Source organism: Gouania willdenowi, unplaced genomic scaffold (assembly GCF_900634775.1).
Source record: "Gouania willdenowi unplaced genomic scaffold, fGouWil2.1 scaffold_384_arrow_ctg1, whole genome shotgun sequence".
In the NCBI taxonomy this organism is placed as follows: domain Eukaryota; kingdom Metazoa; phylum Chordata; class Actinopteri; order Blenniiformes; family Gobiesocidae; genus Gouania; species Gouania willdenowi.
In genome coordinates this window covers 71892-82500 of record NW_021145145.1, presented here as the reverse complement: position 1 = coordinate 82500, position 10609 = coordinate 71892, and the positions used below count along the sequence as shown (strand labels likewise).

The window sequence follows — 10609 nt, the reverse complement described above, 5'->3', positions numbered from 1 at the left end:
GAGTCACAAAGCAGACACACACACACACAGTCACAGAGCAGACACACACACACACACACACACACACAGTCACAGAGCAGACACACACACACACAGAGTGACAGAGCAGACACACACACACACACAGTCACAGAGCAGACACACACACACACAGTCACAGAGCAGACACACACACACACACACAGAGTGACAGAGCAGACACACACACACACACAGTCACAGAGCAGACACACACAGTCACAGAGCAGACACACACACACACACACTGATGAAGAACTGACCAACATCTGAAACAGGAAGGACAGCAGACCTCCAGGAACAAACTCTGCAGAGAAAAGGTTTGAGTCTGTGTGAGAGAGAGATACATTTATGTATTTATAGATATTATGTCCATGCATGTATGTATATATATATATATATATATATATATGTACATGTACTGTATGTATATATGTATGTACGGATGCACGTGTGTCTATATGGATATATGTATTTATTTTTTTTGTCTTTACAAGTCCTAGACATTATAATACAGTAAGTGTGTGTGATTTTATAATAATTATAATATTGTGCTATTAGAGGGTGAGGGGAGGAGCCAACAACAAGTTAATAATAGACTAATATGTGGGGGAAAGGCAGGGGCGTAGCACCACATTTTGGGTCCTGGGTACAAACCATCTTGTTGGGCCCCTCCTGTAACTTTTAATATGTACACTTTTATTTCACGTGGAAACTAAGTAGCACCAAGGGGACGCTACAAGTCGCGCAGGTGCACCGATCAAGCGTGCCAGACAGCCCTAGTCATAGGTCTGTTTAATATTATTTAAAGGTCCAGTATCATGCTGTTTTTCTCACATCTCCATTTGTTCTAAGAACCTCAACAACATAGTTTATTTTCCCAAACTCACCTGTTTTCAAGAGTTTTGGCCCTCTGAAAAAGTGTTAAGCTGCTAAGTCAATTTCTTGTCATCCTCTCCTCTTCCAACTACACGAATAGTCCATTTAAAGTGATAATCATTTGTTTTGTCCAACCGCTGCGTCGCTTTGGGTCACAAACACGTCAGATTATGTCTAAGGCGATACAAGGCAGTTTAACGGGTACTGAAAAATGAAACTAATTGTGAGCTCTCACACTGTGCTTTACTTTAGCAATGTACTGGATAATGTATATACTGAACATAAATATATTATGTTAAATGGACTTGATTTTATATAGCGCTTTATCCCCACACTGAAACAGTCTCAAAGCGCTTTACATATCAGTTCATTCACCCAATCACTGTCACATTCACACACCAATGGGACAGGACTGCCATGCAAGGCATCAGTCGACCACTGGGAGCAACTTAGGGTTCAGTGTCTTGCCCAAGGACACTTCGACACATAGTCAGGTACTGGGATCGAACCCCCAACCTCTTGATCAGAAGACGACCCACTACCACGTGAGCCACGGTCGCCATCTGTAAATAAAGGGACTAGTGGTTTAGGGAGCAGGCTTGTAATGGTAGTCTCAATGGTTCTAATCTCCCTGGTCCATCACTGTGGGATGTTGATCAGTCCCTTATATTAACCCTAATAGCTCCCTGGGTGCTACAGCGTGGCTGCCCACTGCTCCTCAAATACAGAGAACACATTTAGTGTCTGTAGCTTTACATACAGTATATGACAAAGTATAATGTATATTCTATTAAACCGCTGTGTTTGTTTCACCTGTGAGATAGTTTGAAAGGGAGGAGCTCCCATTTTTATAGGGTAGGAGGAGCCAGGATTGTCAGGAGGAGGAGTTTCCACCCATTTGGAACTGACTTTTTTTTTTTTTAATAAAATGTAGAATAACAAGGGAGAGAGGGAACAGAACTTTTTCAACCTCTGAATGAAGCTACTGTATAGGAATATATATCACTCTAGAAAAATCATTAAGTGATTTATTTTTATAATACTGCCCCTTTATTGTATGAGTAGGGTCACCTTAAACATTTCATTTTTATTTTATATTTTGCATTGTTGGAATACCAATGCTAAATGAAAAAGTTAATATTTTTGATTATTTTATTCTTTGAAGCATTGATATTAATTTATACAATTGCAATGTTTAAATCTGTTTGAGGTTAGTACACATTCAGGGCCATAAATGCAATGGGACTAATAATCAGCATAATAGTTTATTTTGGTGTCTCGGTTACTGCCCAGAATTGTCCTTTTGGTACATTCATAATTCATGCCTGTTGTTTTTGAGAGGACCTGGGGTTCTACAGGTGGACGGTGTCGTACAAAATGGTTTACGGCCTGGTATTGATCCAGGATCTGTGGTGGGGAACCCTGACCTGACTTTTATCAATAAGTTCAGGTATATGTTGTCTTTTGTTTTATTCACACAAATGATTCAGCAGAAACACATTTTATTTATAACAACTATTATTCATAGTTTGTTGTTCATAGATAGAAAAAACCTCTTCACAAGACATGAAAAAGGTGATTATAACAAATTGTTAAAAATTGCTTTACACTTTAAAATCAGGAATAAATGTATCAGTTTTTATTAGTTTTTTAAGTGGACGTTTTTTGTGTATCATGTATTTATTTTGCATTCTCATGAGAAACTTAGTAATCCAGTAATTTTGTATTGTTTTCTTTAATTTTTGATCACTCCATTATTCTTTATTTTTATCCAAATTGTCATAAAAACACTAATAAATGGACATGTTATAAACTGATTAATAACTGAATGATGAACATTTCCATCTAAAACTGAAGAGGAACTAAGGTCATTAGCTACTGTAAAATCTTTTTTTTTTTCCAAATTCTGTGTTTTTCACATTTTTTTAAAATTTTGTTTATTTAGAAATATATTACAAATATATTTAAACAAAAACTGTTTCTTTTTAATTATATGTCATTAATATCACCATATTTCCCCTCAGGGATCAATGATTTACTGAATCTGATCAGGTTTATCGATTAAGTTTGATCAATTTCATTTAAATTAAACTAATTTAAATCATCCTGATGACATCATTCCAGACTATAATGATTAAACAAAAACAAATGCATCAGTTATGTCACCACTAGAGGGCAGAATATTGTACAGTATTAGAAGCTATCAAGTTATCATGAACCTATGATGTTTCACACTCTACAATCCCTGTCATCGTTGGTCTCGTCCACAACAACAGAACAACTGCAGCTCTTCACCAGAAATGGCCGTAGCTTCACAGACACATAAACGTTACGTGGGAACTGGTCTGCTCAGTATTTTGGTAGTTTAGACGTGTTTCAGGTGGACGCTTCAACATGTTGTTTAGCTCAGGACCAGGAGGGGTGCTGGGGTGCACCAAATGAACGGTCCCCTGAAACATTTCCCTTTACCTCACGATGACAGCGTTCCATTCACATTATGTCACTTTCTGCATTTAACAGTGGATTTTATTTTTATCGGTTTTTATTCCGTCTCTTTCCATCCTTCAGGTGGAGCTGATTCCATGCTGATGGCGAATGGAGGCGTCTGACGGAGAATTGTGGAATCACTCAGCCGTGACAGCAGACATGGACTCAGAAAAGGTGAGAAATGAGTGGATTAAAGTCATTCAGCAAATGTGGAACAAAACCAGTGAATGTGGAACCAGTGAAGGACACCTTTAAAGCAGAACATCAGCTGGACTTCTGGTGGAACATGTGACCTCCAACTGCTCAATGACACAGACAGACAGATCAGCCATAACAGGATGAGCCCTGATCAGAGCTCATAGTGCAGAGTTTATTTAGACATCAAAGGAACAGCTACAGTTACAAGCAGCAACTAGCAACACAATCAGAAGGAGGTCATCAGTTAGACAGGTTACCATTTAAAGCACAACTTGTTTGTTTGCTCCTTTTCAACAAATCATTCTGAGCTTGTCATCATATTTTCTCCTCATTATTTAATAAGATGTAAATAATCTTCATTTGATCAGAGACAAGTGCTAATGTCCATCCTGCCACTGAGCTGTGGAGGCAGTGATGCTTTGGTCAATGTTCTGCTGGTAAACTTTGGTTCCTGACGTCCATGTGGATGTTCTATTGAAGTTGATCTCCTACTGAAGCCTAATGCTATGTCTGATCCATCTTTAACAGCCACTGTTCTTTCTAGGAACACATTTAGAAACAAATGTTTGTTTGGTTCCTTCTCTGTGTTTAATCTCTAACTGTTCTACAGGACTCTGGAAGCCAGAACAAAGTGACACCTCAACGTTCTCAGGACAACGAAGCTCAGCCACAACAAAGAAACAAATCTAAGAGAAAAACTTCAGAGCAAAGAGTTCAACAGCAGAGCCAAGCTGGAGTTAAAGCTAAACATACATGTGACCAGTGTGGGAAGGCCTTTAGCGTTAAATCATCCCTCACTAGACATCAAAGAATCCATTCTGGATCAAAGCCATTCAGCTGTGATGAGTGTGGAAAGACTTATACCAACAGTTTTACCTTAACAAGTCACCGAGTCGTTCATACTGGAGTTAAGAAGTTTGAATGTGACAAGTGTGGAAAAGATTTTGCTTTAAAGTGGAGCCTCAAACTCCATCAGGTAGTTCACAGTAGAGAGAAATTGCACCCGTGTGATGAATGTGGGAAGACATTTAGTAAAATTGGAAATCTCAGTCGACATGTCCTCATTCATCGTGGAATCAAAGCTCACAGATGTGAACAGTGTGACAAGACTTTTGCACAAAAATCACATTTAACGCTGCACATGAAGACTCACTCCAGAACAGAGTTGTATCGCTGTGACCACTGTGGGAAAATATATAAACAGAAACAAACCATCACTGAACACCTGAGATCTCACACTGGACATGAAGTGTGTCCCTGTGACCAGTGTGACAAAGTTTTTACAACATATCAACAGTTAAAATTTCACCAAATCAGCCACTCATCAGAAAGACCTCATAAATGTGACACATGTGGAAAATCTTACAAGAGCAAATCTCACCTTAATCGACACCAACGAGTTCATGAGAAGAATGTTTTCAGATGTGATGAGTGTGGGAAGACCTTCAGCACTTCATCTGTTCTCCACTCACATCTCTGTGTGGATGGAGACATGGAGCAGAAATCATCTTCAGATCCCAGCGACACACGGATGGTGACGACACCTTCTGGTTCCAGTGTTGGACTGAAGAACCCAGAGATCAGGCTGCACAGGATTCCAACATAAACCTGCTGTCAGCTGGAAAATGGACACCAACAGTTCAGGAAGTTGTTATTGTTGAATAGTGTTTAGTTGTCTTTTCTATTGTGACCATAGTTTAATGAAGAACAGTTTCACTGTGTTGACCAGCGTTCCTGGTTTACTCCTTCAAAGTAACTAAATACTCTTGTTCTGTTGAGCAGCTACACTCACCTACTTCATCAACTCCCAATCCTCTCAGTGAGAGGGGAATTAGCTCAAATGGTAGAGCGCTAGCTGCACAAAGGCAGGGGGACAATTTTTACACTCCCTCACACAAAGGAAATGACACAATAAGCACGGGGGAATTATTGAATAGTGAACTATAATAGACAGTGTCACCTGTACCTCTATATACAGGGCTGCCAAGTTTCAGAAAATGACAGGAGTGAGATTTTAGTGACATGATCCGTTCCGGTGAAAAAAAATTCCTTTTTTAACATGGCTGTGGTCTGTTTTAACGTTGATTTATACCTAAAGACTGATGTCCTCACCTCCATGCCAGCGGCATTGTGGGGATCCCAGTTAAAACACTGTGGCCCAAGGCAGTGCTACCGAGACTAGATTTTCCAAGTGAGAGGTTCCTACATCCTCCAACTGTGTTTTTCTCACTGTAACATATCAGGAAAATGTGTTTTTAATTTTCCATTGTCAACTACATTATAATTGTTATGTATTTGTTTGAGATGTGCTCTTGTATTAATATGTACTTTAAGATTAAAAGTGACAGTTAATGTAGTCTACCATCAAGTATCTTTATTTGTTCTGGTTTGCAAACTGGACATTTCAAAAGGGCAGAAAAAAATACAAATAAAAATAACAGAAGATACTTACTGTATATATATATATATATATATTAGGGATGCGAAACGTCACTGGCCCTGTGGATAAGTCCCCCAGCAAACAACAGCGTAGAGGATCACACTCGCCACCACTGACTCATAAAACATCCTCAGCATTTTCCTGCAGATGTTGAAGGACCTCAGCCATCTCAGAAAATAGAGGCAGCTTTGGTCCTTCCTGTAGAGGGAGTCAGTGTTCCTCCCCCAGTCCAGTTTATTGTCAATCACCACAAAGACACATTGAAATATAAGAAAATACCATCAATATGGCAGCTCCAAAAACAATCGGATTCTCTAAATTGCCCATAGGAGTGAATGAGAGAGTGAATGGTTGTCTGTGTCTGTGTTGCCCTGTGATGGACTGGCGCCCTGTCCAGGGTGTACCCCCGCCCAGCGCCCTATGAGAGCCGGAGATTGGCACCGGCAGACCCCCGCGACCCTGTTAAATGGGAATAAGCGGGTATGAAAATGGATGGATGATGAACCAACACAAGCTAAAAAAGCTCCATCCATTCTATGGGAGAGTTTTGTCTCAAAAATATCCACAAATATATCCACAATTTTCACGTGTTTTATCATGTATGTGTAACTGGTTCTAAACAAATTTTGTGAAAATTTAAACTAAAGGTCTGGAATCACCACTTTCATTAAATGATGTCCTGGTTCGGGGTAAAGACAAAAAAAAAAGTCTTTGGCTGTAGAAAATGAAAGACTTCACACAGAGAATAATGCACAGACACAAACTGCTTAGGTTGTTATACCAAAATTATTATTTTAACAATTTTCACAGGTTTTTGCATTAACAATACCACAATTTATTCCCCAAAACAAAAAAATAAAATAAAAACTGGCCAAAAAAAAAAAAAATACGCTGTAGCTTTAGGCCCTTTTTGTTGTGCACAACTTTAACTCAGTCCAAAAAAGATGTTGAAAATAAATCCGTTTTAGGAGTGGGTTTCTGAGTCACAAGTGTTGGAAAGATCTTACTGGTGTAGGAGACATGAAATCCAAGTCCTACTGAAGCACTGAGAATCTGAAACGATTGTCAACTCCACAGCCACAGGTCCTCGTGTTGGTAGAATTCAGCACAGAGTGGACAGACGGCTCCTCCTTCACACTGAGACTCCTCCCACAGTCCAGGCTATCATGACAAGTACACAGTATCAGACACTGTGAAGTCCAAACCATCCAAAAAAGAATTAAAAATATTGACTTTCTTTTTTTCTTTCTTTTAAAGAAAAACATTTTCTTTTGCTGGGCTGTCTAGTTGCGTGGGGCAGGGCCTTAAAAGGGCGGTGCACCATCAGGTGGGGTTGGATCAGCTGCGTAATGGGCAGAGGACATCACCTCAGAGCAGCAGGGCGCACAGCGCGAGCAGAGCCATCCAGCTGACATTAGAGTGCAGTGTATGAGAGAGGAGCAGAGACGGTATGTTAATCATTGGGTAATGTACGTTAAGGATAAAATACTCTGGGTAGGCGTGAGTTTGACAGACAGGTCAGCGCGTGTTTGACAGGCAGGCGTGTGCAATGCACTAACTGTGCAGCAGATGGAATGGTCTGATCAGTGAGACGTCATCCTTTCGTAGTAGAATATTTGATTTGAGTAGTGTTTAAGTTAATAAAAGAACTATTTGGTTAAATAACTAAAGTAAAATGATCAAAAGTAAGTCTTTAGTTAAAGATAAAGAAAAAGTTCCAGGTGATGTCATAAATTGAAAATTATAATGGTTGGTTTAAAGTGATGGATATTAATACTTAACACTTAGTAAAACATGTGTTTACCATTTAATTAATAAATTAACAATGAATAAGTAAGTAAATACATTAAATAAATAAATAAATGCAATTTGAGGAAAATGTAATTGAGATTACAAGTATTTCCAAGTTTAAATACATTTCAAACTAAGGATTTATAATAACTATTTATAAATTAAGTACATTTTAGGTTTGATTTTTAGTTGTGTATTGGTTTATTAGGTGAGTATAATTTGAGCATACTGTTTAATATTACAAAAGCATTTAGTTTAAATCAGGAAAATGGATCAAGTTAACTAAAAATAACAGTAAATTTAGATTCTTTCATTTAAATGCAGAGATAAAATCCCAGCATGAGAAAATTGTTAATTATGCTTTGATTCTAACTTTCCCTCTTCTTCCTTTGTCCAGGTTAACAACCTGTTTGACCTGCTGAACCAATGGACAGTTAAAATAAACTCTCAACCAAGCACAGAGTTGTTCTCAGCGTCCTCTGTCTTCCTCTCTGGTCCTTCAAGTTGGGCCGTGGTGTTACAAACACATACAAACTGGACAGATATCACGTCAAAAATCCCATGTTTTGATCTTTTTTTTTCCTTAGTGTTAAAGAGAGCTGACTATCACTCAACCTCCCTCCACAGTGCACATGGAAAACACGGTAACCACACAGTCACACTGCCACCTAGCGGATTTTACCCTCAAGTGTCTGTCAACTGCTGTAAAGTGTCATTAAAAAAAATAATGAGAATCCTAAAAATTGACACAAATATATAAATAAAATAAGGACATAGCCCCACCACATTTGTCTACTTACACATTGACATAGAAAGCTTATACTTTGTTAATGATTTACTGAAAACTTAAATATGTATTTATAAATGCTGAATACTTAACACATCAAATAACAGTAACTTCTATGTGGTTACATCTGTGTGTATTTATCATGAAGTATCATGTGTAAATCTTCAATTGTGCTTGTGAACTGTGTAAAGTAAAATAGACTGCTGTTGCCATGCAACCAATGTTTTTGTTAAGCTAGTATTTTATCTGTTTGTGTTTAGCACTAGCTGCTAACATGTCTTAGCATAGTCGCTCTGCTAACTTGTTTGATAAAACATGACAATTCATTAATCCATGATAGTCAAACACTGACTTACCTCTGGCTTTTCCACATTTTCCTCCTCTTCTTTCTGTGTTTTTCTTCCCTGGACACCAGATCATTAGTTTGGTTGTTTAGACATGACGTCACTGCTGCAGCAGTAAACATTAAACATCTGGTCCAGCTGCCCTGGGTCACGCTTCAGACAACTGTCAATCAATTTGGGAGTAAAACTATTTTATTTTATTTTAATTAAAACTAGACTAACTAATTATTAATAATACTATCAAGTTAAGTTACTAATATCAGCGCTTTGATTGTGTAATTCATAATTTTATTTTTGCCACCCCCTAGCATTTAGCTATACTGCCTATGCCACGGGCCGGCCCTGGTGGGTTAAATCACGGTTTTTTCAACACTAGGGTAGTGACCCCATGTATATATATATATATATATTTATTTATTTTTTAAATAAAAAAATACATTTTTAAATAAATTAAAACATGTTATAATAATATTAATTTAAAAATTAATTCAGACCTTGGCAGCCCACTGCCCTCCGGGTCGTGACCCTCTGTAGGGTCACTTGGAAATAAAATAGAGTCACCTGAAATGTCTTGTGATAATGAAAATTAAAAAAAAACAAACTGATTAAAATTATACTTTTACTTTCTAAAAATACATATTTAAAAAAAATAAAGTAAATAAATAAATTAAAAAAGTAATTTTTAAATAATTAAAAAAATAATTAATTAATTTTTTTTTTTTATTTATCTATTTTGCACAATTGAAAAAATCAATACATAATAGTCTGTCAGAAAGTCTTACGTTTACAGTTCTTTTATTCTGAAACTGCTTGGTTGTTATGTCATTTCCTTTCTGAGCTCATCCATTCTCAGTACTAATGTAAGGAAGTCAAAAATGCATAAGTTTTATTTAAAACAACCACCCCCTATTTTTAAAAAATCTTTTCTACAATATGACTCTTGACTTTTAATGGTGTGCAGTTACACCGCTTGGTCAGACGATGGCGACCGCGTGCTTGTAGGGCAGAAAGAGAATAAGAGATTAGGCCAAATTAGCGCGTCTCAGAAGTAAAATGGCGCTGGCTCGATAAAGATGTGAAAACTACGTCTCTCTCTCTTCATTCACCTACAGGTACAGTTTTACAATAGTGTTTGCCTTTTACTAATCCATACTTTAAAGGAAATGGTTAGGAATCTGGTTAGTGAAGAGTAAGGAAGGAGAGCACGAGGTACCGTCAGTGTATTTTATAAAAAAAAAGCTTTAGATTGTATAGTGTTTGACTTGATAATGTTATTGTGACTATGTTCAAAATGTTTGTCTATGTTAATAGAAGTATGTTTCAAATGTTAAGTGTATGAAACTACAGTACAGTGTTAAATGTTATATTAAAACGGTCCCTTAGAGACTGAAACCTTATGAATAGGTTGCAGCTTCAGGTGGTTTCAATAGTGTTTTATGTTTAAACAGTATAGAGTGTGTTTGTTGGATATTGTGTCAGCCATAATAGATATATGTTGGTAGTATGTTAAGGGGAAAGGTTATTAGTTAAAGTATTTTAGCCATTTGTCTATATGCTATAATTGTAATATTATTTGAAGTAATTTTTTTATTGTCATTTATGTTGAATTTATTATTTTATAGTGAAAATGATGTTTGTCTACAAAGTGTGATACCGCTTCAAGAA

At 37.3% G+C, this 10609-nt stretch overlaps 1 long non-coding RNA gene across 1 annotated transcript in view; it reads left to right on the top strand.

The window, feature by feature from the left end:
* Window positions 1-4769, top strand: part of LOC114460054 (uncharacterized) — a 13404-nt gene extending 8635 nt beyond the window's left edge. The window contains exons 2-3 of the long non-coding RNA XR_003673526.1: window positions 3466-3558; window positions 4193-4769. This is a non-coding gene — a long non-coding RNA (uncharacterized LOC114460054). The remainder of the gene's footprint in view (window positions 1-3465; window positions 3559-4192) is intronic.
* The last annotated feature ends 5840 nt before the right edge of the window (window positions 4770-10609 follow it).